This window comes from Cyanistes caeruleus, chromosome Z (assembly GCF_971803275.1).
Source record: "Cyanistes caeruleus chromosome Z, bCyaCae1.hap1.1, whole genome shotgun sequence".
Classification (NCBI taxonomy): Eukaryota; Metazoa; Chordata; class Aves; order Passeriformes; family Paridae; genus Cyanistes; species Cyanistes caeruleus.
The window spans coordinates 35,035,210-35,043,290 of record NC_141732.1 but is presented as its reverse complement, the minus strand read 5'-3'; the positions used below and the strand labels follow the sequence as shown (position 1 = coordinate 35,043,290).

At 40.7% G+C, this 8,081-nt stretch overlaps 1 long non-coding RNA gene across 1 annotated transcript; it reads right to left on the bottom strand.

Annotated features, from left to right (window-relative positions):
* Positions 1-1,818: 1,818 nt before the first annotated feature.
* Positions 1,819-5,967, bottom strand: LOC147648341 (uncharacterized). Its single transcript, XR_015280067.1, has 2 exons — positions 5,727-5,967; positions 1,819-5,145 (listed from the first exon to the last, which is right to left on the bottom strand). It is a non-coding gene; the product is annotated as an uncharacterized LOC147648341 (long non-coding RNA).
* Between the last annotated feature and the right edge of the window lie 2,114 nt (positions 5,968-8,081).

The following is an 8,081-nucleotide window of genomic DNA, read 5'->3' as shown; positions in this document are numbered from 1 at the left end:
TTCAAATGTCACCGTGAAGAAGTTAGCTTCTGCATTTTATCAATAGAAAGTAAATACTTCCCACCAGTCTGGGATCTGACTTCTACAGTGTTTCTTTGCAGCAACAGTACTTCATGCATCTACACAAGAGCGTCTGAGTGCTCAGCTCTAGCTCCATGAAAGCACTGTCAGAGAAGGTCAGCATATCATACACCAGAAAGGACAGGGAAAGACATGAGCCACATCATGGCTAGGACACTGCAGAGAGTCTGAACCGTCAGCTGCAGCAGGAAGAGACTGTGTCTGTGAAGTAAAAGTGAGAACTTTGATCATGGTGAGGCAGGAAGCTGATGATGACTCACTTTAGGAAGAAGGCCCTGCCCTGCTCAAAGACTTGCAGCAATACTTCGCTGTCCTCTTTGCTGATGAGGAAGTGATGCCACATGATCTTTTCTTGCAGATGAGTCTGAGCCTCTTGGGGCCTCTAGACAGAAGCAGGGACTGGTAGTGGGAGTGGTAGGCAACTCTACTGCAGGAGACGAAGGGTCCCAAGCTGATTTACCATTGAGGAAAGCTTGCTGCTTGTTGGAGGCTCAAATTCAGGATACCTAAGACAAAACTAGAGCATATTGATTAATAGCTTCTTGATACAGGTATTTGAACTATCAGCAAAGAAAGTTGTACTGCTGAACTTGATTCTTTTAAACAAGGAAGAATTTGTTGTAAATTTGTGAAAGCTGGGGGCAATCCTGGCTGGAGAGACAATGAGGTCACATATTTCAGGATTCAAAGAGGAGGGAGCAAAGTAAAAAGTAGGGCCAGCAACATGGAGTTCAGGAGGGAAAACTTTAATCTCTTCAGGTCTCTGTTTGGAAAAACCCCTGAAGATACAGCTCTGGTGAGAAGAGGGATCCATAACAGCTGGTGTGTATTCAAGGATCCACTCTAAAAGAGGCACCTTGTAAAGCAGAAAAGCAAGGCCAGGCTTCAGGAATCCTGCATGGATAAGTAAGGAGTCTATGACCGAACGCAAACATAAAAAGGAGATATACAGGAGGTGGAAGTGGGTGCAGGTGAGGAGGAGCACAGAGACACTTTCAGGTTGTATAGGGGTGGGATCAGGAAGGTTTAAACCCACTGGAATTGAATATAGTGAGGTACAACATGAAGATCTTCTACAAGTATACCAACATAAAAAAGTAATACTTTTTTAAGGGAAAATATGTCTCCTCCACTAACTGGTGAGGGACCATGATGACCAAGTTCATAGGAAAAGCTGAGGTATTCAATGCCTTCCTTGCCTCTTACAAAACCAACATTCAGGAGCTTCAGGGCCTTGAGAACAAAAAATCTTGAGCAAGGAAAACTCACACTCAGCAAGGAGAAGCAGGTTGGAAAGGAGTTAAACTGGATCTGCAAGCCCATGAGGCCTGACAGGATGCACACACAGGTGCTGGGGCCACTTCAAGGCCACTCAGTTATCTTGGAAAGGTCAAAGACAATAGGGAAAGTCCCTGAAGACTGGAAGAAAGCAAATGCTACTCCCATTTCCAGAAAGGGAAAGAAGGAGGAAGCAGGTAATCTCAGGAGACCCCTTCCAACCTAAATGCTTCTGTGATTTTCTGATGAGAGATGGCCAGAAGCAGAGAACATACAAGTACTAGAAGGACTCAATACTTTCTTTGGACTACCAGGTGCAATTGCTCAGAAACCCTCCTTCACCAACTTTCAAATTTAATGTTTTCTTTTTCCATTTTCTCCCTATGCCAGTATTGCATAACAGAAACATGATGAGAATAATCTCTGCAATTTGGTTCTTAAAAGTTCTTACAGAGTGCCTGGTGAAAATAAAAATTTTAATGAAATAAAATATTTTAAAATATACATTTGCTTCTGAGAAACATCACATCCTGTAAGGAACAGATTACTGCTACACCTCTTATACAAGTACATATGTTCCATGCTTGAGCAAGGCTTGGTCAACACAGCCAGTTCACCCTTAAGATTTTTATGATTTGTTTGTATTTAAAGCTTTCCATTTTCTTATGTGAACTATCTGTCTTTTGTGAAAAAAAAAATATATACATGTACTTGCCCAACTAATAAGGATATAAAAGAAAATGCTTCAAATATTTAGATGAAAAATGTACCATCTACTGTCTTTAAATCAGTAGCGGTGTTAGCCTAAACTAATTTAAATTGAACAAGGAAGAGAAAGACAACTTTAAATATTGACTATAATAAAATCAAGCCCAAGTAGTTTTGAATTCTAGCCACAGACAGTAATAACATTTCTCTTTCTTCCATCATGCATGAACACAAACAGAAATGAGAAATAGCACACATAAATAACATTATCACTCCAAAGACATTTGTATGCCATAGAATATCACACAGCCTAAAACCTTGGCAATCCTAATGAAGTATGACTTTAGCTGTTTCAAAGATAGCTGGTTTCCATACAAGAGATTTTTCCCACACAAACTGGGGTCAAATAAAACATTCAGATGTAAATGAAAAACAAAAGTCTAACCTATCTATCTTTCTCTTTAAAAATCCAGTCAAGGTGTTTTGACCAATTTTATGACAAATTCTGCACCAGGATATCAGCTGCCTTGTAATTGAGCCAGAAAAGTTACCTGTGGCAAACCAATCAGGGCCAAAAGAAAGAGGTAAACACACTAAAAAATGAGGTATTTGTTACACTGTACCTAACTGTCCACAGTTGCTGACTTTGTTAAAATACTATTGTACTTTCAGAGCAATAGGAAGATCATAAAATGTTTGTACTTCTTTTCAAAGATCTTTTCATAAAGCTGGCTTATAGTGTCTCCTAAATGGCTGTAAATGTGGATATTCTAAGCAATCAAATGCCTTTTTCTTTTTAATCGTAACTTAAATAAAAAGGTTTTAATTCCTAAGAATAGAATGTATGTGAAGGAGAAATAGAGTGAGAGAAAATTTCCCAGCAAATGCATAGATAAAAGCTTGTCAGTTTTGCTTGATGCAAGCAAGAACATCTCCCCTAAGCCAGCCTTGTCTCCATACTTTTGTCTTGTGACTCAAGTTTCTCTCCTGTTGAATGGTGACCACACACATTCTCATGGGAAATTCAGTGTCTCCAGCTGCAGCCGAGGGGATCACTTGGAGCTTGGAAAGTGTTGGTAGAGGCAGCTAGGGACCAAGCAAGGATCTGAGGATTACAGGTGTTCAGGCATGATAAAACCTCTGGTAGGGTTGTTATCAGGTCATGAACATGTGTGCACTAAAGGAAGCTCATTGTGCCTGGGATATTCAACCTGAGGCTTGAGACAGATGCCACGCTTGATGGATCAAGTATTTATTTATGGGTTCATTCATTCAATTGTGACTAATTTTTTATTTTTTTTTAATTTGGCTTTATAATAGGAAAGCTGACAGGATCTTAATTTGAACAGCAGGTGTAGGTAGTACAGCAATAAATTATATCCATGTTGTGTTTCAAAGACAGGATGAGATTCAGCTTCACCTATGTTTTCTACTGGTGCCTAAGTGTTTCTTGATAAAAACAGTGGCAAAACAGCATCCACATCACCTGTAGCAGCAATCAGTGACTGTCTCTACATTAGCTGGAGTCCTGCAGAGGCCCTAGCTTATTGCATTTATATTCTATAAATGCAGGCAGTATTCCCTGTGACCTTTATAGGCTTATTTTCCCTTTTTGTCTCTAAAAGCAGAGACACCATTGTTCCTCTGGTATGGAAGGGAATTGAAATGAAAAAAGTAATTTAATATGGGCCATTTCTGGGATCTGGGGGCTAAGGGCAGTTCTCTAAGTGTCACAGGGACACTTAGGACCTCATTCAAAAGCTTACTATCTAAATGGGATACAGCTGGCAACCACAGCTGAAGGCCAGGCTACAAAAAGAGCTGCTCACTAGAGTTCCCGAAAATATCTTCCTCTACTTAATTCTTCTTTCAAGAAGTCTTCTTTGCATTGCTCTGACGACATTACTAATTTTACAGAGATGTTTTTGCATCCCAGGCATGTCTCACAGCCACGTTAAGAGATTCCTAAAACTGAGCTGAATACTTGGATTGGTGAAAAAAGCAGCAGAGAGGCACTATCACTGCACTGTACAGCCCAGTCAACACCAGGACAAGGTCTACAGAGCACAGAAATCCACACCTGTGTTTGACAAAGAGGAATCAGTGCTGCATCCAAGGAGAAAGGGAAGGTTTTGCTCTGAAAATAAAACCAATATTCTCACACTTAATTTTATGACTATTCAACCGGAAAAGCCAGGTGAAAGGTTGACACAAAATTGGGATCCAAGATAGCACCTCTGAGCTGCTCTTGTCCTTTCTCAGAAACAGCTTACAGCTTTGATACGTCTCAAATCTGTCATGAATTAAAAAAATTCACAAATCATGAGTTGAAACGTTAATGATAAGTTGTTTGTAGAGTTTGTTCCCTGAGATTGGTAACCCTCTTAATGTTGGAGTTTATTTTATCCAGAAATGCTTATTTACTAAAGTTTAGTTGGTGATGTCATCCCAATAAAATGAAATATGGAAACAGATGAGAGCTCTCCTGCATCTTGGATTTATTTTGAAGTACTGACCAAGGCATATGGTATTGAGTAATTTTAACTTATTGATATGGTATCCTCTTGCTTAGAATTGGAGACTATTTTGCCTACAGCTACAAAAATGAAAATTAACAACAATCTTTCTCTATTCTGTAAATGACAGAAAGCCCCAAGTCCTACTTGTATCACAGTTTGCTAGACACAAAACAAGTGTTCCTGAGCCTCCTCCTAGCCCAAGCTTACCATCTCTCATGTACAGTACAGAGGTCTCATCACAGAGAGGTGTTTCTCTGTGACAAAAGTCCCTCCTGCCCTGTCCCTTCTTCATTTGTCTACTCACCCTTGCTTTTGTGACAGATCACAATAGTCAGCTGTGATTCTATGCAGATCACCCCCTCAGCTGCATGTGCAGCCTCTGTACAATCCTCTGTTTTGGAGTTTCCTTGAGCTGCTTACACTCACAAACCTTCCCCTTAGCCAGTTTCTTCACAATTCTCTCTATCTTCCTGTTGTTCCTGTTGAAGGGGTCATCAGGAAGACCAAACCCTTTTCTTTCTTTTCATTATGTCCTCTTCTTCTTCCACAAGGCAGAAAACTGCAGAACAAATTGGGAAGTTGAGGCTGGCTGAAAGTTAGGATGTTTAGAAGGCTGGCATGCATCAGAGTGACAGAGATATCTCATTGTACCCAGCTAAGAACTGTGACTTTTTGGAAAATCACACTGTCTCCTCTGCTTTCCATCTGGAGCCTTCAGGTTTTTCTAAATATGACTGGGAGCACCAATACAGAATTTTATGAACATGTGCTCATAATAATTAGGAGGTACTGGCCCACTGAAAACCTTTGGAAGAGGATTTTATCAAGCAGATAAAAACCAGAGCAATATTGAAATCTTCTAACCAAATATTTGTATTTCTTTTTGTGACACCTTAGCCTTGGCTGATTGCCAGATTCCTATTCAGCCAGTCTCTCACACTACCTTCTCAACAGGACAGGGGAAGAAAATTAGATTAAAAAGCTCCTGAATTAAAAAGAAGACAGGAAGATAACTTACCAATTACCACTAAGGGCAAAACAAACTCACCTTGAAGAAAACAATGAAATTTATTGCTGATTAGAAATAGGGGATGATGGTGAGAAACAAAGACAAAACTGAAACACCTTCCCCTATCCTACCTCTTCTTCTCATGATCAAGTTCTCTCCTTCACTCTCAATTCCCCCCTTGAAAATGGCACAGAGGGGGGTTACAATCAGCCAATGATGGATCCTCTCTTCTCCTTTCTCCTACTCACACTTTCCCCCTGCTTCAGTATGGAGTCCCTTCCCACAAGATACAGTCTTCATAAACTGCCCCTGTGTGGGCTCCCCACAAGCTCCAGAAAACCTTATTCCTGCATGGGCTCCTCCCCATGGGCTGCAGCTCCTGACCAGATTCTGCTGTGATGTGAGCTCTTCACAGCTGGATGTTCTTTCAGGATATCTCCACCTGCCACAGTGTGAGGTTCTCAGTGGGCTGCACCATGGATACCTGATCCACTGTGGTCCTCCACAGATGCTCTTGTCTGCTCTAGTGCCCATCCTCCTTCTCTCCCTTTGGTGTTTACAGGGCGGTTTCTTACATATTTTTCCAACTCTTCGCTCTTAAAACTGCTGCACAAAATTTTCTGCCCTTTCCTGTCTTCCCAGAGATGTCATTTTTCAGCTGTGGGGCTCAGCTGTGGGACTTGGCTCTGCCCTGCAGTGAGTCTGGCACACAGTAGCCCCAAGCCTCCTCACAGATGCCACCCCTGAAGCCTCTCCCATCCACTCACTACCAAAATGTGCATATGTGAACCCAACACACATTTCTAACATTTTCCTCCTATCACACCAAGCTAGTGCAGGAAGCCTGAGAACACTTTCTCTTTTCCCTTGACATAAATTCATTGCAGAAAATGAGTTACGAGGATAAGCCAGGACAATATACATTCATAGCCACATGTATTTCACAAAGAAACCCACTCAAATAATTGTAATGATAACTTTTCTAGATAACCCTATTTCTTGAAAGAAAAATCCTGTAGGAATTTTTTCTCTGCTGCATTACAAAGTCAGCAGAAAACTCAGGATTTCTTTACTTCTTGGAGCTGGGAAGTTAGGACTAGGACTTTATACAGCTGCTGACTTGTTCAAGGATACTGACATAATGTAGTACAATTTCTCTTTCACCCAAATGATGACATAGGTAGAGTAACCTTTGAAGCTATAGGAATATGGCTCAGATAAAGCAGGTGACATTCCATGAATGTTTTTGTCAGTCAATATGAAACATCTTTTAATATGTGTTCATATAACTTCTAGTGGGAGAAACTTCTCCTTTGTGTTAATGAGACTGAGTTCCACCCTTCATATTCAGTAACAGTCTGAATTTCCAAGGCTGTAATATATAAACAGCTAGCTGCTAGGAAATGGTTCCTTACTGAAAAGCAAGGGAGCCATGTTCCCCAGGAAAGTGTTCAGAGTTCAAGGAGCATCTGGACAATCCTCTTAGCCATGACATGGTCTAGTTTTAGGACTTGTAAGGAAGAGGAAGCTGGACTCAATGTTTCTTATGGGTCTCTTCCAAATTGAGATATTCTGTGAGTCTGTAAGCAAGGCCACAAGTTCCACCTGTGTTTCTTTTGTTTGTAAAAGCCACAGCTATTCATTAAGAGAAAATCTCTCTACATGAGGATATACTTTGTCTGAGTTTGTCTATGACTTCATCTCTGCCCAGGAGGGGAATTGCTGTCTTCTAATTTTATTATTTGAGACAGCATCTGCATGGGTGGATCTACCAGTGTCCTCAGAGGTTGCAATGTAAAGTGCTAGAAGAGCTAAGCATGTGTGCAGAGGCTTCCTACCAGTTGGGAATCAGTTAGGTACCCTGCAAACAGTCCCAAGACAGTAAGAAAATGTGACCTGAAGAATTACACCAAGGAGATATTACAGGGCTGACAAGACAAAGAAATTGAGCAGTTTGCATAGTTCACTGAGGGCCAAGGAAGCAATCTTATGCGCACAGATGTACAAACACTAGCTCACAAATACAACTTGTTTTCAAATTAAATGTAATTATTTTTAATGCCTAGCATCGTAGATGGTATAAAAAGTTCCACAAGCCACTGTACAAAAAAAAAGACAGAATATATTTTTACATCCCTGCCTGAAAGCATTAAAGCCAACTACAAGTTAGCACAGGAAAATAAAGTATTACCCAGGTCATTTTCCAACAGAATACAGACCATGCAGACTCTGTTAGAATTACCACTGGTGATGATTAAGAAAACACAAGAGTCAAACATCCTTTCCAAGCAACCCAGAGAGTGGACCCCTTCATTTGCCAAAGACACTCTCACTATGCTGAGTTGTGGTGCTACCCATCTGTAGCCCCAGTAGAGATGGGTAAGAAAGCAAGTAGGGAGCACTGGTTTTGGCTGTGATTGAGTTTATTTTCCCTATAGGAGCTCATATGGTGCTATGTTTTAGATTTGTGATCAAAAGAGTGTTGG